This window comes from Malania oleifera, chromosome 9, assembly GCF_029873635.1.
Source record: "Malania oleifera isolate guangnan ecotype guangnan chromosome 9, ASM2987363v1, whole genome shotgun sequence".
In the NCBI taxonomy this organism is placed as follows: domain Eukaryota; kingdom Viridiplantae; phylum Streptophyta; class Magnoliopsida; order Santalales; family Ximeniaceae; genus Malania; species Malania oleifera.
In genome coordinates, this window is record NC_080425.1 from 3145396 (window position 1) to 3167827 (window position 22432).

Sequence of the window (22432 nt, forward strand, 5' to 3'; positions counted from 1 at the left end):
AGCTACTAAAAGGATCCACAAGCTCCAAGAAGAAAAAAATTCAGTACGCAAATTTGTTAAGAAACCCTAAATAAAAAATGAGCTCGAGAGAGACTTACATCGTTAATACGGAAGGAAAAAAAAAAATGAAAAAAAAAAAAAAAAAAATACCAAAGATGCCAATGATTGCTGAGATTTTAGGGTTCAAGAGCTCTGCATACAACCGAAGACGATGTTAGATGATAAATCAACAGAATTTGCAGGCTGAAGGCGTGGGCACCCTCTTCAACCGTTAGTGGAGTGCGAAGAAATTGTTTATACCGTGTATATATAGTGCTAGAATTGTGTTCGTTTTTTGCAACATAGCCCTCGTACTTTTGTATTATCTTTATAATAATTACACCGAAAGTCTCTGAAGTTTAGTGAATTGCATTTGTTCCCTGAAGTTAATGTTTGATTAGCAAAATGCTTATTCCAATAAACAAATCAGTTGTATAAGAAATTATTGTATCACAATAAAACACGTAATAAACAATTTTATTTTATAATTAAATAAAAAATAATATATAAGAAATAGTTATTTTTAAATTTCATAATGAGAATATATATTTCTTTTTTATAATATATTAGATCAAATAATAAAAAATATATAAAGTTATATTTGATTTGCGGAATGACTATTCCATAAGAATACATTAGTTTTAGTAGATTATGTTGTTATTATAAAGTAAATAATAATGTGAAATATTTTATGAGTTTACAATAAGGACTCGACAAATAATAACTATTCTCAAATTTTAATATGAGGATGTCTATTCCTTTCGTATTACATGTTGAATGAAATAACTAGAAATATATAAGAAATAATTATTTTTTTAATTTTTAAATTTAAATTATATTCTATATTATTTTTGGTCCATTTCGGATTAGAAAAATATTGAAGAAAGGAGAAAAATATATGAAAGATTCCACTTTTTCATATTTGCCTATTAAGAAAAGTGAGAAAGAAAATAAAATATATATTAAATTAATGAAATTTTTTTTTATTTTACACGTCCTTTATATTTGGTTTTTGTTAATTTTTAATTATATTGATTTTTTTATTTTTAGTAACATTTGATATAAAGAGAAAATATAGTAAAAAATTAATTTTCTTCTTATTTTCATTTTCTTTTCTTTTCTTAACTAAAATCTTTAATCCAAACTAGCCCTTCAAAAAATAACTAGTTTGTCGAACCAAACAAGCTATAAGGAATTACTATTACTTTTATTTTCAAAATTTTCATTGTATTTAATCTTATTACAAAAAATATCTATTTTGCAAACCAAATGTAACTTAAAGTTAAAATTATGACTAGATTGATTCTTATCCCACATAGAGATCTTCGAGTTTTGTGCTTCATTTAAATTTTTGTGGATTTAAAAAAAATGTATGTAGCATTATACTGAATTTCAAACAAATTCATATAAATCAAAATTTAATGCACGAATTCCATGTACTAAATATAGCCAATTTTTATATTTGTCGATGCCGAATTCCATCTGGGATGGAGACAAGAGGGAAAAGGGGTCCTCAAATGAGAAAAAAATTCAAAAAAAAAAACGAGTCATAAGATACCAAGTCACCACTTTATATTTTTTATGTAGAAAAAATAGAGAAAAACTCTAAAAACAAAGTCCACAAGAACTAATTTTTTTTGAGTTCAGAAGTACATTTGTGCGTAGGAAAAGTAATTGACTAACAATTTCAATGATGATTGGCCTTTCAGGATTGGCACCCATTCGAATAAAATTTACCGCATTTATGTATGTGTGTGTCTCTAAAAAAGTTAACATTTCGTAAAACCTATATGGAGGACCAAATCCTATAGAGGCTCAACGATTCGTCTTAAAAAATAGTTAAAAAAAAAAAAGGAAAGGAAAATTTTGGATTGAACCTACCTCTTTCGGGATAAGTTGCCTACATACTTGAGGTCGAGGATCAAGCCGACGTAGTTCAAAAAAAGTTGAGTTTGGATTCTCCTCAAAAGGGTTAATATTTTGAGAAGAGAAAGAATAAATTTTAAAAGATGAGGGAAATTCGAAATTTTGATATTAGGGTGGTCTTCCCTAAAACAGGTCTATGAAAATGGCATTTGGTATTTTTTAAAAGAAAAGGGATAATTTCATTTTTTGAAACAATTCGATAAAACCTAATTAGGAGAATCCAAAAGGCTTTGAGGGTTGAAAAATTGCATTTATGGATGAAACCTAATCTTGGAGAACAAAATAGGGATTTGTTTACATGAATGAGGCAAAAAATGACAATAATTTTAAAATAGGATTTCACGGGGGGCCCAATACTTTCTCAAGGACAAAAATTTAGAAAAAATACTCATTTTTTTATTTCAAAAAGGGCTTGGGAGTGAATTTGGAGGATTTCATGGGACTGATGCGAGGAAATTAGTGCCACGGGGTCCCATTATGTTCCCAAAATAAAAATACCAAAATTTTCAATTTTTAAATCAAGTGAAATGAAATTGGGAAATTTCGTAGGACTCATGTGAGGAAATTATCTTACGAGGGTCTCATTACTTCCTTGAAATAATAGGAAATTCTTTTAAAAAGGTATCAAAATTTTCAATTTTGACCCACGTGGGGAAATTAATCCCACGGGGTCCAATTACTTCCCCAAAACAATAGAAACTGTTCTTAAAAAAAAAACAGTCAAAAAAGGGAAAATGATTATGTATAATATTGATGTGTGGGATGACTTGAGTCCTTGTTGTCTTCTCTTTTACGATCGGTTTAGATGAATGATTTATTTGGGAAAATGAAAACTAAGAGGAAATTCATTTTCTACTTTATTTTCTTTTTATATTAAATATTATTAAAAATAAAAATTTATTTTAATATATTTGAAAATATGAACAAAAAATATATTAATGAATCAAAATTTTATTCAAAGATTTTTTCTATTTTTATATTTTCTTTTTTACTTTCCTTAATAATCAAACATGAAAATACAAATTCCTTCATAATTTTCTTTCCTTTTCTTAATATTTTCCAAGTTCCAAACATAGCCTTCAAGAGAGAGGGGCAAGACAAATCTCCTCATTTCCTTTGCAATAAATTCTCGCAGTATCTCCATTTTGAAAGAAAATTCATGCAAAAGATACATCACTTTTCAAAACACACCCAAAGACAATATTTTTATAGAAGAAAATGAACCATCTTATATGCATAATAGCAAAAAAAGGAAACATAAATTTTTTACGATACAAAATTCATGCAAAAGATACATCACTTTTCAAAACACACCCAATGACAAGATTTTTATAGAAGAAAATGAACCATCTTATATGCATAATAGCAAAAAAAGGAAACATGATTTTATGTTAAGTCACGCATAATGATCTTACAATATGATGTAAAATTTATGCAAGAGATACATAACTTCTTTAAAATATTAAAAAAAAATTTAAAAAAAGGAACTACTTTATATACATGATATACATAACAAAAAAAGGAGACACTTTTTTATGAAAAAAAAAACTCAAATATACACGAGTAGATAAAAAATATACTTACCAAGATGCCAGTTCGTCGAGATAACCTATGGAGGGGAGAAGAAACCTGAAGCGAGAGTGCGAAGAGGGATGCAGTGAAAGAGTTAATGAGGAAGAGGGAGAGGTGATAGTGAGAGAAGGATTTGATAAACGGGAAATAAGAATAAGGAGAGAGTTAGGGAGATAAGAAGAGAGAGAGAGAGAGAGAGAGAGAGAGAGAGAGAGAGAGAGAGTGTTTGAAAAAAATTTGTATTTCTCCTTGATTTGTTTATAGCTTACATGCAGTATATATAGACACATTAATAATTGATTTTTTAATATTCAAATTCAAATTCAAATTCAAATTTGAAATCTTCATAATCATATCTCTTGATCTTCGACAGTAATTTCAGTTGAAATCACTTGATCTTCTACAAGAAGAGAGAGACTTCCAAAATCTGGAGTATTCCCCCCAATCCCTAGCCCCTAAGGGGCCTTTAAAGGGAATGGAAGATAAGGGAGAATGGGAGAGAAAAGAGGGGAGAAAATGGAGGAGTGGGGGGTTAAGAAATTTTATTATTTTTTATTTTTTTAGAGGATTTTTAGGGATTTAGTATAATGGAGGTTAGTTGGGGATCCAAATAGGAAGTAGGGGGTTGAGAGATTTAAAATGATTTTTTTAAGGATTTTTTTGTCGAAAAAAATGGAGAAAATCTTGCCAAAATCCAACCAAAACAAGCTTGGGAGGAAAACAACCCCTCAGGCAAAATGATGTCGTTTTGAATTTTTTTTTCTTTTTTTAAAAAATATTTTGGGTTTAAAAATGACGTCGTTCAAATAAAATGGCGTAGGGGGGGGGGGAGCGTGGACGCACACACCTTCTATTTTTTTTTAAAAAAAAAAACATTAGTAGTGCCTTACGCCTGACAAGTGTCCACATGCGTGCACACGCCAAACCCTTCCTTTTTTCAATATAAATTATTATTTTTCTATTTTTTCTCCTATTTTGATAAAATGGAATAAAACAAAAATTCAAAATTACAAACAAAGCCCCAAAATAAATAATTAAATAAATAAAATAAGAAAAATGATTTTTCCCTCGATTTTCATGCCAAAAACTCAAAAATTGTCTGGGACACTCTTAGCCCTTTCAATTGCTTTCGATTACCAGGATGGTCAAAATTGGTCAACAAGGAGCGGAAGCGCCCGAAATGGGTCTAACCATTTTCTAAATTTTTATGTCAAAAATTCAAAAAAATTTCGGTTCACTTATAAGCCTTTCAGATTGTTTTGGATTACTCGAAATGGTCAAAATTAGTCAACAAGGAGCGGAAGAGCCCGAAATAGGCTGAGCCATTTTCTCAATTTTTGTCACACCCAAATTCGCCCTAATTGCTCCTAATCCTTTCAGACTGCTTTAGATCATCCATAATGGTCAAAATTGGTCAATGAGGAGTAAAAGCACCAGAAATAGGTTGGGTCATTTTCTTGATTTTTGTATAAAAAATCCAAAATTCGCTTGAGTCACTCCACCCCCTTATACTGCTCCATATCATGTTTTCATACTGAAAATTTAAAATATGTCCTTTCTCCTAACCATTTTAGACTGCTCTAAATTACCCGAAACAATCAAAATTGGTCAATGAGGGGCAGGAGCATCTGAAATAGGTCGGGCCATTTTCTTGTTTTTTTGTGTCAAAAACTCAAAATTTGTACAGATCACTCTAGCCCTTTCAAACTACTCTGGATCACCTGAGACGGTCAAAATTAGTCAACGAGGAGTAGAAGTGCCCGAAACGATCTGGGCCATTAGGGCCAATCTCTGATGAGGGATCTAGTCGCTCGATTTTGATAGTCTAGTCAAAAATGACTATTAACAATATTCATCCTAACTCAAGTTCTTATTTAAAGATCTTATTGAAAATAAAGTTGAAAAAATGTGTCTACTCCTTAGTCGTGCGCTTGTCCCATACCTTATTTGGTGTCATGTAGCATCCTTCCAAATCATTTTCTTTTGAATAGATTTGTTTTTTGCTAATTGCTAGCTCATGTACCAAATGGGTTATTTGTCTAGTCATTTTTTTTTTTGGTAGGAAAATCCCAATAATGGACCGTAAAGTTATATAAGTACTTTTAGAAGGTGCGGCCATATCATAGAGACAATAATTTTTAGGAAATGCAACTAAATTTTGTTAGTTAATAAATATAATTTTAGGTTTATAAGTTAATATCGTATATGTTGAGTAATTATAGAATTGTGATACATTTAACCAATTAAGTTTATTTAAATAAGAAGATATTAAGACATTTAAAATTAAATTAAGTTTACAAAAGGAATTTTAAAACTAATTTTAAATCAACTAACTTTATAAACTCTTATAAAAATCACAAACCTCCTTACCAATTGTTTGCTTCAAAGGCATCATTAGTTCATCAAAAAATGGGCTTAGCCCACATGGCGTAGAAAAATCATGAAGGAGATTCAATGGGTAAAATAACAAGCAAAAGAGTGTTAGTCTTGCAAAAAGGCAATATAAAATAATTTTGTAGTCATCCCTAATCCCTTAGTTTAAGAAACCCTAAAAAATTCCTACAATGTAAGTTGCAAATTCATGAATTAGAAATCAAATACATACAAGTAGGGGTGTAATCGGTTTATTACGAAATCGAACTGAACCTTGCAGTTTTTAGTCTTTCCAAACTAAAATCGAAACCAAACCGAATTTGTTATCCCTTGAAGAACCGAACATCCGGCGGTTCGGTTGCGATTTTTTTGATTTTTAACTGATTTTCTAAATATTCAACAATTGTTTTTCACAAGAGTTGTTGAAAATCTATTGGGCTGCTTGATTTCTAAATATTAAATGGACCAATCATGTACTAACATACTAATTAAGTAATTATATTATTTTTTATAAATATAATTTAAATTTGAATCAGTTTTTTCGATTTTTCGGTTTGGTTATATTTTGGAAACTATTAGAGATACATATACACTTTCCATTTTTCATTTATTGTGTATTTATTATAGAGTAGATATTTAGGAATAATTTGGGATCCTTGAATAATGTATAAATATACCCTTGTATTGTTGAATTATGAATATAGAAAAATCCCCTTATTCAATTTTAACATGGTATCAGAGCCATGTTTTGGGCTGCTTAGCTTCTCTGTGGGTTGGACTTCTCCTTACTTCATTTTCTCCCATGGGCTCTCCTCGCCTCATTTCTCTTATGGGCTCGAAAGGGAGTATTAGTTTGCATCCAAAGATCCACTTAGCTCTCTCTCCTTGATACCTAAGTTTTGAGGATGAGTTCTCTAACAGAAATTGAAACCAAAAATTTACATTTTCGAAACCGAAACTGAATATTGAATACTAAAAAACCAAACCACTTGTGATTTCGGTATGATTTTTTATCTTTCAGTAATTTTTGTACACCCCTACACGCAAGGAGTGTTTGAGAACATTGGTTTCCATGCTTGAATTTGAATTTATGTGCAATTTAAAGAAAGTCAAATAATTTTATATCGTGCTTTGTTCAAATCTAATGTGGCCAAAATATATAAGTTAAAGGAAGTCAACGTCTAGTCATCACTCCCCAAGTCGAGAGCAATCAACTCCAACCCAATAAAGAGGATGAGAGATCCACGCCAGTGCCATAAACGGGCAGAGTGATACTCTGTGACGACCCAAAAAATACTGATATTTAAATATTAAAGAGAGGAAAAATGGAAACAGGAACAAAAGGAGGCAGTAGACTTCGTCGACGAACATGGAGCATTCCTTGACGACATCGCATTTTGGAGATAATAATAATTGAGGATAATAATAATAATTTCAAGGAATTTCTAGAACTCGTCGACGAATACAAGGCTTCATTGACAAGTACATAAGGAAACTCGTCGACGAATACAGGGCCTCATCGACGAGAAAATACCGAGAGGGGTTATGAGGCAACCTGAATTTCATCGACGAATACAGGGACTTGTCGACGAATTTATTGAAAGATTCGTAGACGAGATGACGTGTCTCTTCGATGAAGGCCGCAGTATAAAAGTGGAAAACTCATATTTTTATCATTTATCCGTGCCTCTCTCTCTCTCTCTCTCTACGACTCTCTCTCGCTTCTCTCTTCATCTTCGGGCCTGTTTCTCGCTGGATCGAAGATCTAAGGCTACCACAACGCTCCTGGCGAGATTCTCTGCAAGTCTGTCGGAGTTGGTTGCTAGAAAAGTTGGGTTCGATTTCGTCCCAATCTCAGGGTAAGACATTTTATTCAATATTTGTCTTTCCCTCAGTTATGAGAAATGTTGTAGGTAAGAAAATACTGATGTTTTGTTCTGGGGGATTGTGTTTTCAGGATGTTGAGTTAGGAACCCTGCGGGTATAGAGCTAGAATTTTATAGGGGCTTTTCAAAGCTAAGGTAAGGGAAATATGCTATGCTAAGAATTTTCATAATGCTATCAGAGACTTCATAGATACGTATTTATACCAGTTTATTATATAGTATTTATAGAATATGAGTTTAAATACTTGTGTGGCCTGAGTAGTTTTTTTATGTAATGAAGAAATGTATACAACTTTCATAATGAATCATACTATACTGGATATGCTGATATATATATATATATATATATATATATATATATATATATATATATATAAATGTACCTTCATATACAGCTTTTATATGAATAGTTTTATGAAACAGATATATATATATATATATAGACACGTATACATGTGTACAGTTTTGTTCAGATCAATATTTATATCACAACTTTATACAGAATAGTATATACAAAGTTATAATATGTCATGTTTCCTATTACCATAACATATAGAGTATATAGATAGAGTGTATAGACAGATATACAAGGGTAGCATCAAGATGTTACCGATTGCTACCGATATAGTATACAGAGATTATAGTATTTACAGTACAGAAAGATAGCATTATGGTAACTTTGGAAACATGGCGAAAACAGTAAAAGAGTATATATGTATATGTGTATATAGTATTAGATTCCTGTGGAAAGATTACAGACAGATACAGTACAGATACAGTTTACAGAGCACGGTACCGTTGCTATATACAGATAGAGTGCAACCACATATCTCAGATAGTGTGTGGGTACCGTCTACCCGTGCTCGGAGAAGATGCAGCTCCCCAGTACCCTGGGTAGAGGGGGGGCAGCTAGACGAGGTAGCAGCCAGTCCCGTGCCTAGGAGAGGATGCAGTTTGGCTGGGCTGAGGTAGTGTAGAGTATATTGACTTATTTGGAGGACCGACCAGATGAAGTCCCACCTATGGGCCGCACAACCCTATCATGAGGGGTCAAATCATGACATACAGAGTCCCAGGGATAAAGTATAGATATGTAAATGTATACAGTTTTACAATACATGCTGAGTATAGTATGATATTATCAGTATGAAAAGTAGAAAATACAGACAATACAGTATATCTTAAATTGTGAAAGGAAAATATGCTTTACAGATGTTTTATTGCCTTACAGTTCAGTACTATTTATAACTATGCTTTACAGATTTTTTTAGGCGACCAGATCAGGCTTGCAAATAGAAAGTAGTTTGATCACCCTGGTTATTGGGTGAGTTTTTGTCAGAGTGGTGTATTTTGAGTAAATGATGCTGGAGGGGTTTTTTTGTTTGGCTATAGTCTGTATATACTAGATTTTGGTGTTGTTTAGTATATGTGTGAATGGCTGTATGATTTGTGCTTCCGCTGCTTAGGTATGGATATATATTAAAAAAATGATATGAATTTTGAGGGCGTTACATACTCGCAGGAACTTTATGACTCGGGAGCGATTCATGCCTCTGCGTCATAAAGGCAATCCAAGCTAAAGGTCAACTCTAGTTCCTATAAGAAGGGACGCGAGGAAGAGGCCAAGGTAAGTCATTCGACACCCATTCTTACTGTTTCATTTACCCTCTCTAGAGCATTTCCCTTACTTAGGCATCAGAGCGATCTCCTGGAGTACACCCTGGGTCCTTAAAGCCTTTCTTTTTCCCCTTTTCAGGTCAACGAAAGTCAAAAGAGCAGCCCCACTAATTTTATCCCGCAATAGTTGGCGCCGTTTGTGGAAACTTGCTTTTAAGAGGGATCATCTTGCTCTCGACCTCCGACATTCAAGTAATGCTGAGTCACGCAGTTCTAGTTCCAGTCTTGCCACAGGAAAAGAGTCACCCTAGTCCATTCACTCCACACCCGCACGACAATCGAGGGTCAGCATGGAAGAGTTCCTTACTTTTCAAAAGAAAATAGAGGATATGTTCAACCTACTCTTACAACAGAAGAGTCAGGAAGGGCATGTCCCCCATTAACAACAGGAGAGCTCCGACGCAACCAAGAAAGCTGACAAGCCAAAGGAGAGTGAGGGTAAAGTCTACCTCAACAAGATGGTAGAAGATGCGAATAGTGTAGATGTCAACCAACAAAGATCCATGGAACTAGAAGAAAGGATTAAGAAAATAGATCAAATAGAGAAAATGATGAAAGAAGGCAAGACCAACCCCTTCTACGGGGAAGCATCTCTAAGATCCTCGGAGCCGCCATTCAACAAAGAAGTGATGGAGGTTCCATTGCTGAGTAGATTTAAGATGCCCACTTTTGAAAGGTACGAGGGTCTGTTCAATCCAATTGATCATCTGGACACCTTTAGGGTGTTGATGCAGTTGCAAGTGCTCCTAACACCATCATGTGCCGAACTTTTGCAGCAACCCTTAAGGGAGGTGCTAGGGATTCATACCGAACCCTGCAAGCTGGATCGATTGGTTCCTTCTCGGAGATGGAACAGTTGTTGATCGGCCACTTCCTTAATAGTCGGAGAATCGTCAAAACAATGGCCCATCTCATGAGCATGGTTCAAGAAGAGAGGGAGATGTTAAAGAAGTTCATGCATCGTTTTAACATGGCAACCCTAGAGATTCGCAACCTAGACATAGGAGTGGCTTTGGCAGCTTTAACCATGACCCTTCAGCCCGAAAGCTTCCTGTATTCTCTGGGGAAGAAGCCACCGGTGGACATGAGAGAATTGATGGTCCGCGCATAGAAGTATATCAACCTGGAAGAAATGATGGACACCAGGGGTTATCGCATCGAGCTGAAAAGGAAAGATAATAGTCAAGATACAGGAGAACCCTCTAAATCCACAAAGAGACAAGAGACCAGTGCGCTGCTTAGCAGCCCTAAGATGAGGGGGCAGTTCAGTAAGTTCTCCACCTATACACCCCTAAACACACTACGTTCTGAAGTACTAATGCAGATAAGGAAGAAGGACTATGTCTCATGGCCCGAACCTATGCGAACCCCTTCACACAAATGAAACATGTTCAAGTTTTGTCAATTCCATAGGGATCATGGGCATGACACAGAGGAATGTATTCAGCTGAAGAATGAGATTAAGGCCTTGATCAAAAGGGGATACCTGTTAAGATTCATAAATAAAGAAGATCGACAAGGGGAACCTCATGAGCAGAGGATACCCGATGGGAACGAGAAGGAAGAACAGGTCATAAGGGAAATCACGTGATCTTTAGAGGATCCTCTAGTGGAGGAGACAATGGAGGTGCTCGCAAAAGATATGCTAAACAGGTACTCACAATGGAAAAAGGGGAACCAAGCAGCAAAAGGAACAAAAAAGATGATATCATCTTTGACATCGGAAACGAAGAAGAAGTACAACAACCACATGATGATGCATTAGTACTCTCCCTACTGGTGGCAAATTACAAAGTTAGACACGTATTGATAGATAACGAGAGCTCGACAAATGTTATGTTCTGGTCAGTACTTAAAGGAATGAAGATTGGTAAGGAATGACTCAAACCAATCTCAACCCCCTTGGTCAGGTTTGGTGGAAACGTAGTTCATCCCATGGCAATCGCACTACCAGTGACAATGGGGACGACCCCGTAGCAAATTACTTCGCTGACAGAGTTCTTGGTGGTCGATCAACCTTCAGTATACAATATCATATTGGGCTTCCCTTTGCTTAATACAGTTCAGGCTGTAACATCAATGTACCACATCAAGATAAAATTTCTTACTCTGCACGGGACAAGGTTAGTCAAAGGGGATCAAGCAGCAGCTCGAAACTGCTACGTAATGGCCCTAAAAGGGAAGATGGAAGCAAGAGAGACCTTAACTATGCAAGACCTAGAGGTAAGGGGGAATACCCTCAAATCAGCACAGTGGATGAAGACATCACGCACGTACCTTTAAATGGCCACCAGGAGAGATGCGTGCAAATCGGGAGTCGCCTACCTAACACCTTGAAAGCATATCTAAGCGAACTACTGAGTGAATCCGCGGATGTGTTCGCTTGGTCGGCTGAAGACATGCTGGCCATTGACCCTGTAATCATAGAACACAGGTTGCAGTTGACCCCAACCACCGACCTGTGAAATAGAAGAAAAGGAGTTTTGCAATGGAGCGAATCATGGTAATTGATGAGGAGGTGAAGAAGCTGGTGCAAGTCAACTTCGTTAAGGAGGTGAACTTCTCGGAGTGGCTAAGCAACGTGGTTCCAGTAAGGAAGCCGAACAGAAAATGGCACACCTGCATAGACTTCACATGTAATGACTCGAAGAATAATGGTATCTAAATAATAATTAAGAGAGAGGAAAATGAAATTAGAAAAAAGGGTGACAGCAGGCTTCGTCGACGAGAAGATACCGAGAAGGGGTTTTAGGCAACTCTGAATTTCATCAACGAAGGGAAGAGTTCGTCAACGAATTGCCTCTTGACCTCGTCGATGAGGTGACGTGGCTCGTCGACAAAGCCCCTAGTATAAATAGCCTAAAACTCAGTTTTTACGTAGAAAAATTGGCAGAAATCCCTCTCTCTCTCTCTCTCTCTCTCTCTCTCTCTCTCTCTCTCTCTCTCTCTCTCTCTCTCTCTCTCTCCTCCCTACGGTTTCTCTCTCCTCTCTCTTCGATTTCGGCTCCATCGTTCACCGGATCGACGATCTGAGGCCACCACGACGCTCTTGGGGAAGTTCTCTCAAAGTCTATCGAAGCATATCGTTGGTGGGACTGAGTTAAAATTCATCCCTGATTTAAGGTAAGATTTTTATTGTAAAATTTTATCTTCCCATAGTTATAGGAAATGTTATTCACAGAAAAATACTGAAGTTTAGTTCTGAGAGTTGTTGAATTCAGGGTGTTGAACGGGGAACCCTGCGGGTACAGGACGAGTGGATTTTTAGGGGGTTTCTTCTCAGTGTCAAGTAAGGGAATAAACTAAAGCAGTTATTTTCCATGTAAATTATTATTATTTATCAGCAAATTAATTTTCAAGAAAGCATGTATTATATTTGAATATTATTGAGAAAATGCATATTTGGGACAATACTACTGTTATATAGGAAATATGATTTTAGAATAAAATATATGATTTTACTCAGCATTGTGTGACATGAATATGGTTTTACATGATAAGTATTATGTTATGGAAAATTTTACGAGTAAAGCATGTTTTCAAGAATTATGAAATAATACAGTACATTATGATTTTGAAATACATAATAATTGATTTATTTACTCAGAATCATATGTATGAGATATTCGGCACAAGACCGTGATTGATAGTCAGAGTAAGGCCGTGTTTTACGTATGATTTCGGCACAAGGCCGTATTTATGAAATGTTTGGCGCAAGGTCGTATTTATGAAATGTTCGGTGCAAGGCCGTATTTATGAAATGTTCGATGCAAAGCCGTATTTATGAAATTATAGAAAATGCTATCAATCTATTTATGTTAAATGCTATATTATCATGTATTATATGTTATCAAAACTCGGATGTTAGTTTAGTTCAGTTTTAGGAGCACGGTACTGTAGTTATATAAATTAGATATCTATGTTCAAATTTGTGCTAATCGCCCCACAAGGGGGGTGGGAGATAGATGGTCGATGTGGTTTTTAGTGTAGAGTTATAGACGTCCACCTGGTAGTCCAGACTAGGGTGTGGCGGGCCCATTGTATTTACAAATATTTTTGACTTGGCAGTGGTCGGCCAGTCATTGTCGAGTCCCGCCTTTAGGCTGCACAATCCGTCATGAGAGGTAATACATGACATCAGCTAACTATACATCCTGGGTGAATTTTCAGTATTATCAGCTATAACAGACATTTTATAAATTGTATGATTTATTAGAAAATATGAAAGTATAAGATTATTTAGTGTGTTATAATGAATGTTTTAAGGTATATGACATGTATTGTATATGTATAATTGCATCAAATATTCATGTTGCCACATAACTGTATTTAGTTTATTTTCCCTTACTGAGAAGTGTCTCACCCCCGAACTTAAATGATTTTCAAGAAACCTAGAAAGAGCGGCGAATCGAGGCCGCCGTTGAGTCTGTTGAGTTACCTCGCTAGGAGAGTAAGATTGGACTAGGATCAAGAGTTTTTGGATATGGGATCCTAAAGATACTTTTTTGTTTTTTTGGAGATTGTATATAAACACAGTACTTAGGGATGTAGTTGACTCTGGTATTATATATTTTATGGTTGTATGAATGTTGATTTATATTTACTGCTGCTTAGGTTTCCGCTGTGAATGTCAGATGTGTCCCCGTTACCTACGGGTTCGGGTTGACTTTATTATTATTTATGTTTTATTATATGATAAGATAAGCAGGTTGTTACATCACAGACCTAAATAAGGCATGTCTGAAGGATAGCTTCCCTCTCCCTTGAATCGATCAGTTGGTGGATTTGACCTCCGGGCACGAACTTCTTAGTTTTATGGATGCCTACTCGGGATACAATCAAATCCCGATACATCAAGCTGATGAAGATAAAACATCCTTTATCACCGAGAGGGGCTATACAGTTACCGAGTAATGCCCTTCGGATTAAAAAATGTAGGGGCCACGTATCAGAGATTGGTGAACAAGATATTTAAAGATCAGCTCGGAAAAATGATGGAGGCATACGTAGACGACATGTTGGTAAAAAGTTTAAAAGCAGGAAGACACTACAAAGATCTAAGGGATACATTTGAAATGTTGCGCAGGTACCAAATGAAACTAAACCCATCAAAGTGTGTGTTTGGTGTTTTAGCAGGAAAGTTTCTTGGGTTTATGGTGACACAGAGGTATAGAAGCCAACTCGGACAAAATAAGGGCACTACTAAAAATGGAGGCCTTGCGGATGAAGAAGGAGATCCAAGTCTTGACACGAAGGATAGCCTCCCTCAGCAGGTTTGTCTCCTACTTAGGAGACAAAGGCCTACCCTTCTTCAAGGTTCTAAAAAAGAAAGGAGGGTTTGAATGGGGGAAGGAGCATAACAAAGCCTTTGAGCAGCTTAAGCAGTATCTCAACTCCCCACCTCTGTTAACGAAGGCGAAGATGGGAGAAGACCTTTACTTATATATAGTTTCGACGACAAATGTGGTCATCTCGATCTTAGTCCGGGAAGAAGGCAGGAAGCATCAACCAATATACTACACTAGCAAGGTGCTGAATGGAGTTGAAAAGAATTACAGTACGGCTAAAAAGGCAGTTTTCTCCACCATCTGTGTCACACGAAAATTAAAGCCCTACTTTCAAGCCCACAAGATAATTGTGCTGACCAACCTACCAATGAGGCAGATTCTTTAACGGCCAGAGAGTTCGGGAAGGATGACGAAGTGGTCCATTGAATTAGGTGAGTTCAACATACAGTACCTGCCAATGCCTGCTGTCAAGGCCCAGGTGCTTGCCGACTTCGCAGTTGAAAGACCCCCCAAAGTAGCAAGAAAGTCAGACGTATGGGTGCTACACGTTGACGGGTCATCTAACGCAGCCAGAGAAGGAGTAGGATTTATCCTCACGACCCCAGATGGTACCGAGACTCTTTACACACTAAATTTGGAGTTCTCGGCAATGAACAATGACGCTGAGTATGAAACTTTATTAGCAGGTCTACGCTTGGCAGAAGCACTAGGGATAGTGCAGATCAAGGTATCAAGTGATTCCCAGTTGGTGGTAGAGCAGGTGAAAGGAGAATTTAAGGCTGGGGGTCAGAAAATGAAGAAGTATCTGGCCAAGGCTCAAGAATACGCAAAGGCATTCATTCAATTCGATATAGAACACGTGCCAAGAGTCGAGAATACCAAGGCTGACGCACTCACAAAATTGGCCTTAACCACCAGCTCGGAATGGATGGATGCTATTTACCTAAAGCAGATTGAAAAACCCTTATATGAGGAGGGTAGTGTTAACTTGGTGGATTCTGAAATCAACGAGGGGGACTAGAGGGTGCCTCTATTGCAATACCTCCGTGACGAATCCTTATTAGAGGACAACAAGGAGTCTCTAAAGGTGAGAAGGAAGGTAGCAAGATATACACTGATAAACCAGGAGCTATATAGACGATCTTTAACGTTACCATACCTTCGTTGTTTGAGCAATAAGGAACGGGAGTACATATTAAGGGAAATCTATGAAGGAGTATGTGGAAATCACCTAGCCAACAGGGCCCTAGCTCACAAAGCCTTGCAACAAGGATTTTATTGGCCCACAATGAGGAAGGACATGGTCGAGCTCGTCAAACGATGTGATAGGTGCCAGCGGTGCACAACAATACCACATGTACCATCTAACCTCCTCTCCCCTTTGACCAGTCCTTATCCCTTCGCCCAGTGGGGAATAGATATCTTGGGACCTCTACCTCTGGCGACCGGTCAAAGGAAATTCCCGTTGGTGGCAATTGACTACTTCACTAAGTGGGTAGAGGTCGAAGCCCCAGCCCACATAATCGAGCGAAACATTACACGATTCATCTGGACATCAATGGTTTGTCGATTCGGAATTCCGTGGGCCATAATCACCGACCATAGGAGACATGTCGACAATGAGCGCTTCAAAAAATTCTATTCAGACCTATCCATTAAACTACTTTTTGCATCAGTGGCACATCCCCAGAATAACGTCCAAGTAAAAAACATGAACCAAACGATATTGTACAGCTTGAGGACGCGGCTCGAAGCTATGCTAGGCAAGTGGACAGAGGAACTCCCCTCCATCATCTAGGCATACCACACTACCCAATGAGCAGCGATAGGGGAAACCCCATTTATGCTCGCTTTTGGTGTAGAAGTGGTCATCCCCGCAGAAGTAGGGATCCCCTATTGGCAAAGGCAATACTTTAATGAGCAAGACAACAATGAAAAGCTCAGGGCGAAAATAGGCTTGCTGGAGAAGAGACAAGATCAGGTCAGTCTAAAAATCGCAGCATACCAACAAAGGGTGGCGAAGTACTACAACACTCGCGTAAGAGTGCAGAACTTCCAGTCTGGAGACTTGGTCCTCACGAAGATGCAAAGCGGCCCACAGGAGTCAGGGTCACACAAGCTAAAGCTGAACTAGGAGGGCCCATACCGAGTTACAACAGAGAAAAAATCGGGGACATATAAAATAGAAAACGTAGAGGGAAAGGAGATAAAAAATACGTGGAACTCTGATATGTTAAAAAAATATTACTCTTGATTTTGTCGTTTTAACAAAGCATCAATAAGGTCCCAAAACAACATCTGTACTACCAATAAACACCAAAAAGCATTGCATCATTTGAAATAAAACTACAGATAACACATATTCAGCATATCAGCTGGCTTTGCTCCCCTCTCCAACCTCCTCTTCCTCCCCATCTTCCTCCTCGTCCATCTCTTCCGCGGATTTGGGACTCTTATTGCCATAGCCGTGTGAACTCACACCGTCCAGGGGAAGGTTAGGGTGTATAGTCCTGACCTGTTCTCAGAACCTCCTGAACCCTACTCGGTATGTTTTGGCGGTATCCATGACAAACCGCGTAGAGTCCTTATACTCCCTTACGGCAGCTCGAGCGACATTAGCAGCAGCAGCAGCCACAACGGCAGGTACCTCCTCTCTATGGATCCATTCAATTTCTACCTGAAGGGCATGCTCATAGATCTCAACATCCAAGAGTAGTAGCCGCAGCGGCAGGTACATCCAAGGTTTGCCAGTACATCTCAGCAACCTTTTCTTCTTGGGCCAAGGCCATCGTCGCCAGCTGAAAAGAAACAAAGGGGAGAACAGATTAACTAAACTCCAAGGATAAAAAAAGAGCGTAGTGAAAAAGTATGAATTAAACAAATACCTAGTAGGAGGTATGCCGAATCTTCTCCAAAAGGACGTCGAGTAGAGAACACTGGGCTTGCACAAAATATTCCACATGGATCGCCCTACGCAGCGCAGAAGTAGAACGGGTCAGCTCATGGAAAATTGCCTCATTGTAAACCATAGGGATCTAGGGCTGCCCTACCGCAATGTTCTCCGCAACAGGAGCCTCACTGCCGCCTACAGCGGACGCTTCCCTCTAAGATGATTCCCCTTCGAGCTCCCTTCTCTTCTACTTACTCCTGCTCACCCTTTGCTTTTTGGTTTCTCCCATGAGAGATTCATATTTGTTAAAATCCATATCTGCAAAGGAAGGAGAAGGGATAAGAATACCCAAGAGCAGTGGTGATATATGGATATATCTATATACAAAAATCAAAAGCAAGATAAGACTTGGAGAAACGGGGCTAATCCCCCACTGCACAAGCACTCGCTCCTTAAGCAGCTCCTTGTGAGGGACTATCCCCTGCTAACACAAGGCTTGCAGCTCTTTCAAGATGACCTGCTCACTGGGAGAGAGGCTCGGAAGAATATGACGCACCCGAGCTATAAAAAAAAAGGGAGAGAAAAGAAATAAGTAAGCAATGGGGCACCCTACACATAGTCCCTGCATACGCAATAAATAAATAAAAGGGAAGAGAGCGTCACCACCAAGAGGAGCAGACCAAACGCGAGAGCTCGTATAATTCAACTCCCCAGATACAAAAAAGTACTGGGACTTCCAATTGTGTATGGAAGAACTACCCGGAGTGAAGAGTTTATAATCGAACAGAGAGTTGAAATAGTGCAATTCCTTCTCTACAGAGCGCGTCCTCATCTGGAAGAAACTCCGGAAGAGAGGCACCGTAGGCTCATAACATTGCTTGAGCAGGAGAATGGCAAAACACACAAAAGAGAGATAGGAATTTGAGACAAGCTGTGAGGGGGCTATGCGGTAAAAACGTAGTACGTCAGAAACAAAAGGGGGAAAGGGAAGTCTAAGACCTAGGTCCAGGTAGTCTGTGTATAAGCAGAGCTCGGTGGGGCTCGAATCAAGGGCTGACTCCGAGCTGTTGGGTAGCCTAATAGTAATGCTCGGGGGAATAGCAAAAAAATACCGAACATTTTGTAAGTCAGAGGAAGACAGGTCACATTGGATGCTTCTTACTATGGCCGGAGCCCTAGTTGGGTGCGAGGAAGAATCCATTACAAAATCGGAATGCAGAATAAACGACACGAAAAACTTATGCAAAAAGATCAAACAGGTGAGCCTCCCACAAAAATAAAGAAGACGAGGTGCCAAAAAAGATCAAACATATGGACTTTGCATGAAAACAAGAAGGACACTATGCAAAAACAGATCAAACGAGCAAAGTTCTAACAAGAACAATGAAGAACAAAATAAACATATAATTCAACAACACAAGCGGAGAAAAACAACCAAGGAAAGAAGCCAATGGAGAGCGTACCTAGCAAAAAAAAGGAACCCTTTGGGTGAGATGTGAAGCGAATAAAGGAGCCCACACCTTTATAGAGAAAAACCTACACAGATCCCCAAGGGAGTTGGAATCTCGAGAAGGTTTGGGTGCAGGAAAGGGTTGCGTGTCTTGAGGGAAAGATATGAAAAATCCTCGTACATACACTGACGTGGTGATAATACCAAGAATTCGTAACTTCCCGAGGTATGGTCGATTTAACATGCATTCATTACACTCTTGCAGGAAGGAAGACGAAAATACCACAACATCACTTTTGAAAAGCATCAGACTGACACCCCATTAATGAGCACGACTTATTAGGAAAAATAGGCTCAATTGAAGAGCACGACTCGTGAGGCCACCAACAGCCCAAAAAATGAGCACGACTCATTAGGAAAAATAGGCCCAACTGACGAGGACGACTTGTGAGGCCACTGATAGCCCAACAAATTAGCACGACTCATTAGGCTTGAAAGGCCCGGATGACGAGCACGACGCGTGGGGCACCTAACAGCCAATCAATGAGCATAACTCATTAGGCAGCTTGGTAAAAGTGCCCAGGGAGTAGCTCAGAAAAATTGCTTTAGAGAGCAGCTCGACAAAATTGCTCCAGAGAGCAACTGCTCGGCAAAATTGCTCAAGAGAGCAGCTCGACAAAATTGCTCCAGAAAGCAGCTCGAAAAAATTGCCCCATAGAGCAATAGCTCGAAAAAATTGCTCTAGAGAGCGGCTCGAAAAAAGTTACTCTAGAGGGCAGCTAGAAAAAAGTTGTTCTAGAGAACAGCTCGACAAAAGTTGTCAAAGAGAGCAGCTTGGCAAAAACCTGCTCGGCAAACATCCTCGGTGCAGCAGCTTAGGAAAAATCTCTTCAGAGGGTAGCTTGACATAATCTACTCAGAAAAAATTACTCCATAAAGTAGCTCGAAAAAAAATTACCCCAAAGAGCAGCTCGGCAAAATCTGCCTCAGCTGGCAGCTCAACAAAAAGCCTCGAAGCACACCGCTGGCCTCTGGTGTTTTGTCTTTAACTGCTGACATGTCAAGCACTGACCCACAAATTTAGAAATTTCCCTCTTCATGTTACTCCACCAGAACGATTCTCATAAGTCTCTATACATCTTCGTGCTACCCGGGTAAACAATATAGAGGGAGCGGTGAGCTTCCCCCAGAATCGTCCTCTTTATCTCTGCGTCATCTAACACACATAATCGAGTCTGAAATATGAGAACTCCATCCTCAGTAACATTAAAGTATGTGTGCTGCTTATCCTGTATCTTCTCTACAATCTCCATCAACTCTGTCTTTCAACTGAGTTATTCTAATTATCTCCCGTAAAGTCAGTTGAACCACCAGACTAGAAATGAACGCTTGATGATCCCCTTCTACCAATTCTACACTCCACCTCTCTAGGTCCATCCTGATTTGGTGCGAAGCCATAATTGCTGAGGCTAACGTACCCCTAGATTTCTGACTCGATGCATCGATTACCACATTTGGCTTTCCTGGGTGATAGCTAATGGTGCAGTCATAATCCTTTCCAACTCGAGCCATCTGTGCTGTCTCATATTCAACTCCTTCTAGGTGAGGAAGTATTTGAGACTCTTATGGTTAGTAAAGATCTCGCACCTTACACCATAAAGGTAGTGTTGCCAGATCTTTAACGCAAACATAACTGCTGCCAGCTCCAAGTCGTGCATAGGATAGTTCTTTTCATACTCTTTCAACTGGTGAGACGCATATGCAATGACTTTCCCTGCTGCATTAGAACACAACCAAGTCCCTTCTTTGATGTGTTGCTGTAGATTACAAATCCACCCTCACTTGATGGAAGGGTCAACACTAGGGCAGTGACTAGATGCTGTTTCAACCCCTGGAAGCTTTGCTCGCACTCATTGGTCCAGTCAAACTTCACATTCTTTCTCGTGAGTTGGGCCAAATACCCTGATAATTTGGAGAACCCCTCAAAAAACCGGCGGTAGTATGCGGCAAGACCTAGGAAACTTCTGACTTCCTACACGTTCTTCGGCCTTGCCCAATCAACTACAGCTTCTACTTTGCTGGGATCCATTGAAATCCCTTCCTTGGATACCACATAACCTAGAAATGCAACCTGCTCCAGCCAGAATTCACATTTCTTAAGTTTAGAAAATAACTTTTTTTCCCTGAACACTTGAAGTACTAGTCTCAGATGAGCTTCATGCTCCTCAGGGCTCCTCGAATAGACCAAAATATTATCTATGAACACAATAACAAACTGATCTAAGTACTTGTGGAATACCTTATTCATAAGATCCATAAATACTGTTGGAGCATTTGTCAACTCGAACGACATAACCAAGAACTCGTAATGGCCGTATTGAGTCTGAAAAACAGTCTTCAACGCATCATCTGATCTAACCTTCACCTGATGATATCCAGATCGCAGATCAATTTTAGAGAAAATCTGCGTACCTTGAAGCTGATAAAACAGGTTGTCAATTCAGGGTAACGGATACTTGTTCTTTACCGTTACCTTATTAATCTCCTAGTAGTCGATGCACATCCTCATCGACCCATCCTTCTTCTTCACAAACAACACCGGTGCACCCCAGGGCGATACACTCGGTCTGATAAACCCACTGTCTAGAAGCTCCTATAATTGCTCCTTAAACTCCTTTAATTCAGCTGGAGCCATTCTGTATGGGGCTTTGGAGATTGGTGTTGTCCCTGGGGTCGGATCAGTTACAAATTCCACCTCCTGATTAGGAGGCAACCCCGGTACATCCTCTGAAAAAACATCAGAGAATTCCCTTATCACTGGGATATCTTCCAACTTGAGTGTAACGCCCTGAACCCTAAAACCTGGTCTGGTGTGTTATACCTGATTAAATCCTGATAATCCATAAATAAATAAACAGCGGAAAACATAAATATAATCCTCAATCATATAATACCAGAATTTTCCTATACCTGTCTACCAATCATAATATATTAATCGTCCACCTGTATTCAACACATATACATGTCCCAAAAAACATCTAGTATTCACAACCATTCCTTTCTTATCAACCTTAAAACACTAGACATAAAACATAAAATATTTACATTCCCAAAAACATCATTAAAATATTTATACCCTTTTTCTTATATTTCCCAAAAATGCTATAAAACCTCGAGCTCTCTAAGCTTGATCTCGAGGAGGTCCTGAAAAAGATACATTTATATTCGGGTGAGACACATCTCAGTAAGGGAAGAAACAATATATTAAAACAGCGGGTGGCTAACATGAGTTTATATAACAATATAATGTTTATCATTTGAAAATCATTAA

General features: G+C 38.3%; 1 protein-coding gene across 6 annotated transcripts in view; it reads right to left on the reverse strand.

Moving 5' to 3' along the window:
• Window positions 1-3664, reverse strand: part of LOC131163923 (histone-lysine N-methyltransferase, H3 lysine-9 specific SUVH6-like) — a 37188-nt gene extending 33524 nt beyond the window's left edge. For 3 of the 6 annotated variants that reach the window (XR_009139177.1, XR_009139176.1, XR_009139178.1), the window contains exon 1: window positions 151-283. The gene's annotated coding sequence lies outside the window, so the exon portion shown is untranslated. Of the gene's footprint in view, window positions 1-150; window positions 284-3549 lie in introns of those variants that run through there. The other 3 variants (XR_009139179.1, XM_058120752.1, XM_058120753.1) reach the window with 2 other exon arrangements.
• Between the last annotated feature and the right edge of the window lie 18768 nt (window positions 3665-22432).